Here is a 13,776-nt window from a genome sequence, read left to right as displayed (position 1 = left end):
TTTACAACAGTCACGAGCCTGCTCTGTCAGCACAGCGCTTGATGGAGGCAGATATTTCTGCTGTCTCAGTGAATGCCGTGGGGTGGCAGGTGTGTTGTCTCGGGCTGGGGGATCACAGATGAGCGCAGCAATCAGTTCCTTGCCTACAGAGAGGGAGGCACCTTTACAGATAGAGATTTACCTTACAGATGTAAATGTGTCCTAACAAAGGGCAAATTCCATTCCTCAGAGCCTCCTTCCCTGTCCCATTTTATCAAAAGCAATCAGCCTCAAATAATCCTGATGCCAAAGAGACATATCTGGGGGTGGCCAATTTCAGGTCCCTACAGTCTCGCCTTTGAAACTAAAAGTTTCACAATCCAGAAGCTGAGTGGTAGATTGTTTCATCTCACTGAACACATTTCTTAGTCCTGGTAATAGATCAGTCCAGTTAAATTCATTTTAGAAGGTGGCGAGGCAGGTGGGCTCCCAAAGTTAGGCCTTTATTTTGGAAGCAAGCAATCAGGTGTTTAAGAAGTATTTCTATGGAAATAAAAAGAAAAACAAGGTTAATGGTTGGAGCAAATTATAAACTAGTTCCTGAGTCCAGGAGGCAGCCAGTCAAGAAGACTTCTGGATGTCAGAGTGAAGCATCTTTAGCAGCTTGAAATGTCTCTGATGATGTCGTCAGGCATTCAGATATCTTTCTGAGTGGCTTACAGCTTACACAGCAGCAGACAGGAATCTCTCAAGTTTTTATCAAGTCGTTCAGCTTTAGTTTGCAAGGCTTCAGGAAAAAGAGCAGGTTCAAATCTCAATGATTCCAAATGAAAATGAGGAAAAGATTGAAAACATTAGTTTGGAGATTTGTAAGCAGATATTTCAGCAGAAGAATTCAGGATCCAGTCCAGTTCACAGGTGGAAAAAAACCCTCAAAGACAGTTAACAAAACTAGGATCTAACATCCACAAATGTGTCTTATAGCTTTTCACTGAAACATAGTTCTTCTCTCTAAAATCACCCTCATTTTTACCAAAGATAGCCAAATTAAGACTAATTCGTTTGCAAAATAAGTTTAGTTTCAAGAAACTTGGCCCAATTATTTACATAAGTGCAGCACGAATAGCAGTTGATCACATAGGCTCTTAAATCTGCTTTGCTGAAGTTTTTTCTGAGGAATCTCAGATTGAACTTTAAAGACCTCTCGAGGCCAGGAAAGCCACGCCAAGGACTTGCTGTCAGATTTTGCCTGCAGTACCTACAGATTTGGGTGGACTCCTCTCTTCTTGAGGTCCCCCAAAATATTCCAAGTTTCCTTACATCTGCCAGATAAGCAAGCTTCCTTACTTACCGGGTAAGAGTGCCAGAATCTCTGTAAACAAGATACCAGGCCCATATTTCCAAGTGGCTTTATTTCCAGAAAGTCAACCCTCTTCCTCAAAGGCAGTATTGTCATATCCGAGTCTGTATGTTTCTCTCAAATATGACATTCCAGTCAAAGCCTTGGTAATACAACCAATGTCCTGTTATAAGGAGAACAGATTCTTATTGAACTTATGCAAATACCTGTATTGCCATGAAATAACCATACTCACAAAGGGTTTCCCAATTCTGGAGGGATCAGGTAGGGAGAAAAAGATAAATGTTTCAGTTTTGCTCACAAAGGTATAATTTCACCAAATTGGTAAGTCATAGTTAGCATAAGAGAAAAAGAGAGAAAGATCTCCTTGAATCTGAGAAAACAAAGCAACACATCAAAAGCAATATTCCAAACAAAAGTCGTAAAAAAATTATAATCATCCTCAGTTCATTCAGTCCTATACATCATTTCTTGATCTTAATCTTCTGTTAGCAGTTTTATGGGGTCTTCAGTTTCTCCACTAGATTTCTGTACTTTCTTACCCAGTTCAGTTCTATGATCTGAAAGTTTGTCAGAAACCTGTATTCCAGAGTATGTGTCAGAGTCCTTTTTATGAATCCCTCTGAAGATGAGACATATTTGTAAAAGCAAAAGGCATCAGAGTAAAACAACTGACTGTAAATAACAAAAGACTTAAAAATGACAATTGACAGAGAAACTTGGTTATTTCTGTGATATACACCTTAAAATAATATTTAGAATTATGGCTGATAGCCAGGACAGATCAGAATTTAGGAATGTTATGTAATTTTCAAAACACTTATGTCAATAACATTTACCCACATAATACTAGCTAAGAAAGATTGTCATCACTTATATGACAATGCTTCCAATGTAATTTAACAGACCAATAAGCCTAATTAGTTTAGAATCTTCCACCTTACAGGAAGAGAGAGCAAATTTCTCTGTGAAGTCCCCGTAGCCCTCTGAAAATTCCCAGAGAAATCCTCTTCCTTCATCCAGGTCAAAAGAAAGCCTTTATTCAGGACTTGAATATTTTTGAGGAAGAAGCTTGTCAAACATATCAAAGGTTTTAAAACATTTGTGAAACAATGCTCAGGTATCAACAGCAAAAAAAAATAAATAAATAAATAAACCTTAATAGAGAGACCTCTGTCTTTTTGCATAGGAGATTATCTTAACCAAACATAGATCTTCTTCTGGAAACTTACTCAGAAGGAAAAACCTTTTATAATTCCTTTATCAAGAGCAGACTAAGAGTTTAAGAAAATTATACTTTTTAGAGAGAAAGTCAAATTCTAATTCTTGTACAAGTTTACTTTTTCATATTAAAACCCATTTACCTAATTAGATTCATTTCAATCTTAACCAACTTGACCAGGTACAAAACCCTTTTCAGAATTTCTATAACTTTGTTTTATATTCAGAATTTGTCCCATGCTTTCTTTCTTACTTTCTAGTACTTTAGGACAAATTTATCTTTCTTAATCCAACAAAATATTTCCATTCTTTATACCGTCTTTACTAAAAACACACATTTTACTTTCCTTGAATACAGAGCATTTTCCTTATTAATTTCCAGTAGCTTTAATTACATGTGTTAATTAGACTTTTAACCCTTACAGACCATAGTAAAAAGCTAAAAACTAAGCAATTAAGAATTGTCTTTTATACCAGCACTCTAAACACTTCATAATTTCTAGAAACATGCCACTTCACAATAAAACACAAGGCATACTTTCTAATAGACCCAAATGTTTTTAGCCTCTTTGCAATAAGAAGCCAAAAGTAGATAAACTTACATTTAATAATTAATGTCTAATATCTTATTTGGAAATGATCTAGTTACTCAACGAATTTTATCATTTAAATTAACCTAGCAAAACGTCAAAATTTCGTTACCAAAGATTTTGGAAGTTATTTTAAATACACATACCATAAACTAAAATTATTGCTAAAAAAAAGTTATCTATAAACTCTTATTTCATTTATATCTAAACCATTTGTTCCCAACAATTATGTTTAGATTACCCACAAAAACTTTGAGACATTAGACAAACGGCTATCATTTAAAGTTATTATGCTGACAAATTTCTAACAGAAAACATGAATTTTTTGACTAGTGAACCCAGGCTGCATGTTTGCATCACATCCAAATACTGACAGCTCTTTAGGACACGCCTTTTCAATCAAACCAACAAACTTAAACTTTCATTAACCAAAGATTAATCCATATCATCTTAATTTAAAAGACATTGGGTTAATTTCCATTGTATTTAGAATTTATGTAAGCGCTGACTTTAATCCAATTAAACAGAGCTCTTAGTTTAGGCCATATCACCCGGGGTAAAAATATCATACACACATAGACACACACAGACACAGTGCTTCCACAGCCATTGTTTTAAAAATCACTCCATGAATCTGGTACAATACAAAACTCCCTAGTTATGAATCCGAATTTTGTTCTGAGCCTTTTTACTAATATTTCTGGAGAAGACACTCAAGACGCTAGATTGTTTTCCTCAGCAAGGGCACACTTATGACCTTTCCCCTCTTTTTATTTTTTCCTTCATTCTTAGGATTAGTGATGGTCTAGATAGTAGTTCCTGGAGAGGGGAGATGATAATCCTTTTGAGATAAAGGAACTGGGTGGAATCTGAACTGCCTCTAGAGCTGTATGTCCAGTCTTGCAAGGATTTTCCAAGGACAGTTGGAAGTTACTGGGCTTAACTTAATGACATTCTAGATTGACCTGCCTGTCCAACTACAGGCAGTCACAAAGGGACAGAGAAACTCCTCAAGTTTTCTCCAAGCTGGAGTTTCTGGGGCATAAGCCATCCAACTGAAAGCGTTTCCAACTTTAAAATGCACCCAGGGGGTAAGTCTCTTAGGATGTTTGAGGCATTCCTCATGGTGGTAAAGCTGGTGTCCAATTGACAAGGCCAGAGAAAGGGTGCAAAGGCGCCTGACTGCAGGCATCAACATAGTTATAAGATCTAGTCAAATCCCACTTAGCCCAGGGCACTTAGTCCCTGAGCCAGCACAGGTGAGCCAGGCAGGGAAGCAGGAGGCAAAGGCCTGGAGAACAATGGAAAAGAGATCAGGCCTCACCCTCATGGCCTCTTCCCCAAGGGTTATCGAGATAGAGGTCACACAGCAGTTCCCATGCTGGGGCACACAGCACCATCAGGACAGTTGACAGAATAAACCACAGGTCTCCTATTGTCATAACCAATTCAGTAGGCACCTAAAATGCTTAACAAGTCAATCGCCAAGAGAGGGCACCCCACGTGGTTGCCGGGGTGATCAGGCCCAGAAACCAGAGTGGGGGCTCCCAGAGGTGGAGCCTTTCACACTTTAAAGATTTCTTTGTTTCTCAATTGCAAAGCTCAAAAGGAGCCCAAAAATGGTCACTGTCACTTTAAGAGAGAGGAAAGAAATGGGTCCATTACCTTGAAAATCTCCCGAACCTAGGGCAGCATCCTACTTGTTCTGCCTGTGGGGTTCCTATAGCAAGGGACGATGGGGCGCATCCCTCTGCATTGCATCCCTTGTACACCTTCCCTATTATGCCTGGCAGTCATTAAGTGCCAGGTGAGTTGTCCCCAGGATCAAAGAACAGAGAAAAACAGTGAAGAATTTTTCCTCCAGTCTGGGGGACATTCTACCCAATTGCGTCCTGGAGCCGTTCTCCCAAGAAGGGGTTCCCATACTCAACCAAAGGTTAGAGTTTGGTACTTGCCTTGAACCGGAGTCCCGATTGGGACTTGCAGTTCAGAGAGAGATCAGGTGCCAGAGGAAGGGATCCCAATCCAGCCTTAGGAAAAGAAACCTTCCACGGGAGTCTTGGAGATTGGCGGCCGTCCTAATGACTTAAGTGGCCGACCCGTGCCCATGTAAAATTTGTCTATTACAGATAGAGTCAGGAAGGAATGGATTAATTCATTGTCCATCACCCTCAGGCTTAAGGTACTGATTCTCTTCAGGCTGAATGCCACAATTTGCCCCATAGAGTAGCCATGGGCAAGCAAACATGGATTCATACAGCTATCCCAGAAAGTTCCCGATGGAGCAGTGAATTTAGATCCATCCTTGAAAAAGAGAAAGGCACAAGGAAAACTAGAACTTCAGCTCCCAAGCTGGTGAAGCAAGCTGGCTCAGCAGCCAAGGAGTCAAAAGAAAGACTTCCTAGGCTCAAGGCCTGGAAGTAGCACTCCTCTATTCAAATAGCGTGGGGACAGGGCCTATGGGCAGTGAAGAGCTGCAGCATGGCAGCAGGACCCATGGCCAGGACTTAACAGGTCTTAGTCTTATAATATTGCATAAGGAAGCATTCCCAGAAAGACGTTTTAAAACATACTCAAGCAAAGTTGGTATAACCTCTCCATAAAAAGATAATCAGCTCAAGCATTCCAACCTTTATAATCTTAACACATAGACCTTTATATTTCACCAGTTCAATTATAACCTGAGTCAGGGTTTAAACCTAGTTGCCATTTTCTTGTGTTTCCTTTTCAATTTGGCTTTTTTTTTTTACAGATACCAATTAAGAATTATGATGAGAGCTCTCACAATTTTTTTCCCCAATTTAGAAGTTTTCCGAATTTAAATGATCCATCGTCTGGCTGATTTGACGAGTAGGATCTTAACAGCGACTCAACCAAAGCTTAACCAAGGACAAAGAGGCGCCCCCAAAAGAGATCCAGAAAGTTCACTCCCAAAAATAGCCTAAGAAAGTAAAGGCAAACAACAAATGTTGAGACGACAAAGGCCCCTTATGAAAGCAGTTGGGACCTCTTATGACAAACTTCCCTGAGAGCTTACACAGCCAGACAAAGAGAGCCAAGCTCTCAAGATAAACTTTCCCAGAGCCCCAGTCTATGTGACTGGCTGCCAAGATGCGTGCCGGTACATGCATCCTCCAATGGCAGAGACCAGAAAGGTCACAAAGCCAAGCTCTCAAGACATAGAACAAGACAAAAAACCCAGACAACAGTCTTATAGAGATGCCTGTGTTGTATGACAAACAAAAAGACAGAGACAAGGAAAAGTCTATCTCTGGGAGGAAAAGGATCTACAACCAGTGAGTGCTCAAATCCTAGAGTCGCTGAATCCGAGAAGCTAGCCCCACCAACATTTTCTCCTGTTAATCTAAATTTAGAAGAGCAAAAACCTCACCACTCTTGCTTCCTTTGGACTCTGCAGGCAGAGATCTGGGAGACTGATGTGGTAAGAACTCTTACCTCTTGCCGGCTCTCATCAGGGGTCCGGGATCTCTCAGCTGCAGCAGTCCAGGAGCAAGCAGTGTCCAGCCAGGGAAATTTCAGCCTGCTGACTATGCCAAAACTGTAGGGGAGGAGGACATCACCTCTCCACAAATGGGGGTTCGTCTGGCTGGAGAACGAATTAAATTCACATGAGACAGAATAGCAAGAGAAAATTAAACAAAGCTTTATGAGGAACCATGGCCTGGGGCCTTTATTCCCGAAGGAAGAAAGGGCACCCAAGTAGTGGGGTGCCAGAGTGGTTATATACCCCCAAACGGGGTGTTTCACATGTGATTGAAATGTCCCTCCCACAATAGTCACAAGATTGTCCTGTCCGCACAGTGCTTGATGGACACAGCAGGTAGTGGTCTGCTGTCTCAGAGGGCGTAGCTGGAGGCAAGTCGGTTGTCTGGAGCTGGGCGGTCACAGGTGAGCTCAGCAATCAGTTCCTAGCCTAAGGAAAGATGCTTAATCATTAAGAAATGCCAGCGTTGGAAGGGGGAGGGAAGTTAGTTACAGGAGGTTACCAGACTAGCACAATAAAATGAAGATTTTAAGTCTTTGTCTGTGGTATTGATTAAGAGTTTTTAGAGAGAAGGTCATCTCCTTTCTTCTTCCTGGTACAGAAAGGGAGGCACCTTTACAGATAGAGATTTACCTTACAGATGTAAATGTGTCCTAACAAAGGGCAAGTTCCACTCCTCAGAGCCTCCTTCCCTGTCCCACTTTATCAAAAGCAATCAGCCTCAAATAATCCTGATGCCAAAGAGACATATCTTGGGGTGGCCAATTCCAGGTCCCCACAATAACAAAAGAAAATCAAAAGAGACGTGGGAAATCAAGCTTCTGAAACGGCCTGAATCAGTTCCCGAATTTGCAGCCTTTCCTCCAGACTCCCGTTGGCTTCGTGCTGTGATTGCAATTGCTTAACAAAGGGGGTATCCCAAGCCAGATTGCTAAGGCGAAAAGAAAGAAAGAAAGAGAGAAAGGAAAAAAAACCTGGGAAAACAAGTTTTTTCACCATGGTCTGCTATGACAACACCAAAATCAAATCTAAGGAAAATCTTTGTTCTATATGTCTGTCTGTCTGTATCTATATATGTTACAAATGTGTGATACTTTACCTCCAGATGGTACAATTTCTAAAGAGCTCTATTCCATTGACTTAAAGTAAGGGCTTACAAAAAAGTTTCTCTAAGAAGTTTTAACCCAAATGTCTTTCAAGTTAACATGACATAGATTAATCCTTGCTTAATGAAAGTTTAAGTTGTTGGTTTGATTGAAAAGGCATGCCCTCAAGAGTTGTAGGTATTTGCATATGATGCAGGCATGCAAGCCTGTGTTTACTAGTCAAATAAGCGCATGTTGTCTGTTAGAAATTCGTCAGGAAAATAATAGATATAAATGATCAGTTTTGTCTGATGTCTCATGGGGTTTCCATAGGTAATCTGAACATAATTGTTGGAAACAAATGATTTAAATAGATAAAAGTGGATACAATAACTGTTTTATGGTCTGTATACTTGGGAAAAAAAACAGCTTTGAAATTCTTTTTGGTAACAATCTTGAGTTTTGCCAAGTTAAGTTAAATGATAAAAAATCTGAGTATCTGGGTCATTTTCGGATTGGATAGAACACTGAAACATTATTGCTAAACGTATCTAAGTTTATCTACTTTTGCCTTCTTATTGCAGAGAGGCTAAAAGTCTTTGGGTCTTTTACTGTAAAGTGTGGGGTGTTTCAAGAAATTATGAAAAGTGTTTAGAATGCTGATATAAAAGACAATTCATAATTGCTTACCATTTTCGTGTTTCCTACGGTTTGTTAAAGGTGAAAGAGTTCTAATATATGTGATTAAAGCTGCTAGAAATTAATAAGAAAAACAGTTCTGTACTTAAGGAAAGTAAGGTGTAAATTTTTAGTAAAGAGTGTATGAAGAATGGAATATTTTTGTTTGATGGGTTAAGAAAAGATAAACTGGTCCTAAAGTACTAGGTGGAAAAAAAAAACGAAAGACTTTGGGACAAATTCTGAAGGCAAAAAGAAAGTTGCACAAAGTCTGTGAAGGAGAAATTTTGAAAGGAGTTTTATGCCTGGTGAAGTTGGCTAAGATTGAAATGAATCTAATTAAGTAAATGGGTTTTAATATGAAAAAGTAAAGTGGTACAGAAGTTAAAATTTGGTTGTCTCTCAAAGGATAACTGTCTTGAACTTTTGGTCTGCTCTTGATAAAGAGGTTATAAAAGGTGTTCCTTTGAGTAAGTCTACCTAAAAGACAAATCCGTTTTGTTAGTATAATGACTGAGGTCATGCTTAAGACTTTTGATTGTTTCTGTTGTTGCTTTAAATGGATACCTGAGCATTGTCTGACAGTGACCGTTGTTTGAACAAGTGTTTTCAAATCTTTTGATATTTTTGACAAGCTTCTCCCTAAAGAATATTCAAGTCCCGAATGAAGGCTGTCTTTTAACCTGGTAGAAGGGGGAGGATTTCTCTGGGGATTTTCAGACGGCCCCTGGGACTTCAGAGAGACATTTGCTCTTCCTTCCTGTAAGGTGGAAGATTCTAAACTAATTAGGATTCCTTGGTAGGTTAATTTACATTGGAAGCATTATCAGATAAGCGATGATAATCTTTCCTAAGTGGTATTTGTGGGTAAATATTACTGATATAAGTGTTTTGAAAATTAGCTGACATTCCTAAAATTCTGATCTGTCCTGGCTATCAGCCATAATTCTATTATTTTAAGGTGTTGTATATCAGAGATAATAAGTTTCTCTGTCAATTGTCATTTTTAAGTCTTTTGTTGTCTACAGTCGGTTGTTTTACTCTGATGCTTTTTGCTTTTGCAAATACTTCTCATCTTCAGAGACATTCATGGAAAAGACTCTGACACTTACTCTGGATTACAGTTTTCGGATAAACTTTCAGATCACATAACTGGACTGGGTAAGAAATTACAGAAATCTACTGGAGAAACGGATAACCTCATAGATCTTCCTAACAGGAGCTTAAGCTCAGTAATCAATTATACAGGACTGTGTGAACTGATGAGGATGACTATAACTTTTTATGACTTTTATTTGAAATATTGTGTATTCTTTTGATGTTTTGTTTTGTTTTGTTTACTCAGATTTAAGGAAATCTTTTCTATTTTGCTAACTATGACTTACAGCAATTTAGTGATAGTATGCCTTTAAGAGCAAAACTGAAACATTTATCTTTTTCTCCCTACCTGATCCCTCCAGAATTGGGAAACCCTTTGTGAGTATGGTTATTTCATGGCAATACAGGTATTTGCATAAGTTCAATAAGAATCTGTTCTCCTTATAACAGGACATTGGTTGTATTACCAAGGCTTTGACTGGAATGTCATATTTGAGAGAAACATACAGACTCGGATATGACAATACTGCCTTTGAGGAAGAGGGTTGACTTTCTGGAAATAAAGCCACTTGGAAATATGGGCCTGGTATCTTGTTTACAGAGATTCTGGCACTCTTACCCGGTAAGTAAGGAAGCTTGCTTATCTGGCAGATGTAAGGAAACTTGGAATATTTTGGGGGACCTCAAGAAGAGAGGAGTCCACCCAAGTCTGTAGGTACTGCAGGCAAAATCTGACAGCAAGTCCTTGGCGTGGCTTTCCTGGCCTCGAGAGGTCTTTAAAGTTCAATCTGAGATTCCTCAGAAAAAACTTCAGCAAAGCAGATTTAAGAGCCTATGTGATCAACTGCTATTCGTGCTGCACTTATGTAAATAATTGGGCCAAGTTTCTTGAAACTAAACTTATTTTGCAAACGAATTAGTCTTAATTTGGCTATCTTTGGTAAAAATGAGGGTGATTTTAGAGAGAAGAACTATGTTTCAGTGAAAAGCTATAAGACACATTTGTGGATGTTAGATCCTAGTTTTGTTAACTGTCTTTGAGGGTTTTTTTCCACCTGTGAACTGGACTGGATCCTGAATTCTTCTGCTGAAATATCTGCTTACAAATCTCCAAACTAATGTTTTCAATCTTTTCCTCATTTTCATTTGGAATCATTGAGATTTGAACCTGCTCTTTTTCCTGAAGCCTTGCAAACTAAAGCTGAACGACTTGATAAAAACTTGAGAGATTCCTGTCTGCTGCTGTGTAAGCTGTAAGCCACTCAGAAAGATATCTGAATGCCTGACGACATCATCAGAGACATTTCAAGCTGCTAAAGATGCTTCACTCTGACATCCAGAAGTCTTCTTGACTGGCTGCCTCCTGGACTCAGGAACTAGTTTATAATTTGCTCCAACCATTAACCTTGTTTTTCTTTTTATTTCCATAGAAATACTTCTTAAACACCTGATTGCTTGCTTCCAAAATAAAGGCCTAACTTTGGGAGCCCACCTGCCTCGCCACCTTCTAAAATGAATTTAACTGGACTGATCTATTACCAGGACTAAGAAATGTGTTCAGTGAGATGAAACAATCTACCACTCAGCTTCTGGATTGTGAAACTTTTAGTTTCAAAGGCGAGACTGTAGGGACCTGAAATTGGCCACCCCCAGATATGTCTCTTTGGCATCAGGATTATTTGAGGCTGATTGCTTTTGATAAAATGGGACAGGGAAGGAGGCTCTGAGGAATGGAATTTGCCCTTTGTTAGGACACATTTACATCTGTAAGGTAAATCTCTATCTGTAAAGGTGCCTCCCTCTCTGTAGGCAAGGAACTGATTGCTGCGCTCATCTGTGATCCCCCAGCCCGAGACAACACACCTGCCACCCCACGGCATTCACTGAGACAGCAGAAATATCTGCCTCCATCAAGCGCTGTGCTGACAGAGCAGGCTCGTGACTGTTGTAAAAGGGACATTTCAATCATACGTGAAACACCCTGTTTGGGGATATATAACCACTCTGTGCACCCCACTTCTTCGGTGCCCTTTCTTCCTTCGGGAAGACAGGCCCCGGGCCATGGCTCCTCATAAATCTTTGTTTAATTTTCTCTTGCTATTCTGTCTCAGGTGAACTTAATTCGTTCTCCGGCCAGACGAACCCACATTTGGGAAGAGGAAGTGTCTTCCTCCCCTACATTAACTAGCCTCACCATGCTGTACACTAGATCCTCAGAACTTATTCATCTGAAAACTGAAAGTTTGTACCCTTTAAACATCTCTCCCAGTCCCCTGAAAACCACCACTCTTATCTCTGTTTCTACAAGTTTCGTGTTTCCAGAGCCACATAGGGGACACTAAGTCTTCACAAAACACAGCGTGTGATTAAGTACAACAATTTCAGCCCATGTGCTTTTGTATGTGCTCCTCCCTTCTGCAGGCCTCTGACCTGGTTCTGGATTACATTCTCTCTCAGTTGGACACTCCGATAGCCTCCTTCCTCCTTTTCCTGCTTTCAATTTCTCCTTCATTCTGCACAGAAACACCAACTTTCTGGAGTACAACTTGATCATACCGCTCCCCTGCTTAGAAACCCTCACTACTACTCACTATCTTTGAATGAAATCTTCATCTCCAGGTCTGGCATCTAAGATCCTCCTGGATCTGGTCCCATCTTCTATCGTTTGATATTCTTCTTAATAGTCCTTACATTTTATACAAAGCAAACTCCTTGCCTTGAGCTTCATACATAACACTTTGCTTGGCTAACCTGCACCTTTGCCAGAGAGGGCGCTCTATTTCATCCCTTTGTATACAAACTGCACTTGATCTCTAATGATCAGTCCCATATTACCAGAGACTTCCTGATCACCTTATGGGAAGGATCCTCCTTTCTCTGAATGCCCACGTAGCACACCCTAATGGCATTTATCACCTCCCATCTTGGATTTAGTTATTTATGTACATTTATTTATTTACTTATTGCCTCAAAAAAAGTGTTGAACAGAATTGCACAAGATGCTGGGGATAAAAAGGGAATATAGTCTACTGGTGAGATAGTAACAAGCCCTCGATTGACAAAATACAATATATTAAATATGATACTGGATGTTAATGAACTCTAAGTGGTCAGATAAAGGTTGGCCTAGATCTGTCTGTGGAGTCTCAGAGGAGTGGAGTGGAGTTCCAACGTAAAATATGTTTAGGCATTAATTAGCCAGTTGGACAAGACGGGGAGTTGGGAGGGGGTGAGGTAGGTAAAGGAGAGGCAGACAGCTCAGATGGAGGGCATGGCCACAGGAGAAATCACATTTGAGGAAGGCACGTTGCTGACTCTGACAGGATAGGGTATGCTGAGAGAATAGCAACTGAAGGAGAAGACACTGGTCAGGTAGACAAGGATCAGGTTTTGCTTTGCTAAGAAGTTTGGAGTTCAGTCTGTTAGCAAGCATGCTGAAAATGTCAATCAAGGGAATTGCAAGATTGGACTGTGGGTTAGACCCGGGTGGGGAAGTAGATTCCTCCAGAGACACAGAGAAACTTTAAGCAACCTGGTGGAGGTTACACATCTGATCCATCTTTGTATTCCCTGACTGCGCCCAGCACAGTGCCAGGCACGTGGGTTATATACAAATTGTATTTGTTAACAAGTGAAAGAAAATGAGATCTCCACTTTCAGACTAAAACACAAACAGAAGTATATTAGCTTTAAGCTTCGCACTTCACCTGCATTATTCAGATCACAGAAGTATAGGGCATCTTCTAGCTTCCTGAACCTTTTGATCCATGTCTCCGATTCTTCAGACTCGTTCTTCATCACTGGGTTCAGGAAAGGCTGTGAGACTGGCCTGATTTTCAAAGAGCTTGGGGGATCTTTGGGGGCTGAAGTCTCAGCAGTAGGGTTTTCTGGCTGCAGATCCTCTTCTAGAGTTTTCTACCAAAACAACACAACTATCTCACTGGCAACACATTCACCACCTAGATCTTCTCCAGTCTCTTGGCCAAAGATGAGGCCATACAGCTAGCGAGATTTACTGTAATGTCTGGCTTTGTAAAGCTTGGAGGATGGGTTTCAAGTCCTGAGTGCTATAGGACTACATCTGTGAAGCCTTCCAGGATGTAAATTACTGTGTTGAACGCTTTCTATTTTTTTAAGAGAAGGGTGAAATCATGACTTTAATCAGTTTGCATTTCTGATTTGCACAAAGAAAAGGTTTTTTTTAACTGGTTGAGACTTTTCTTGATGTTCTATACTAGTGGGATTCATGGAGGAGGGTCT

This window comes from Equus asinus, chromosome 4 (assembly GCF_041296235.1).
Source record: "Equus asinus isolate D_3611 breed Donkey chromosome 4, EquAss-T2T_v2, whole genome shotgun sequence".
In the NCBI taxonomy this organism is placed as follows: Eukaryota; Metazoa; Chordata; class Mammalia; order Perissodactyla; family Equidae; genus Equus; species Equus asinus.
The sequence above is the reverse complement of the archived record's forward strand: the minus strand, read 5'-3'. Positions refer to the sequence as shown.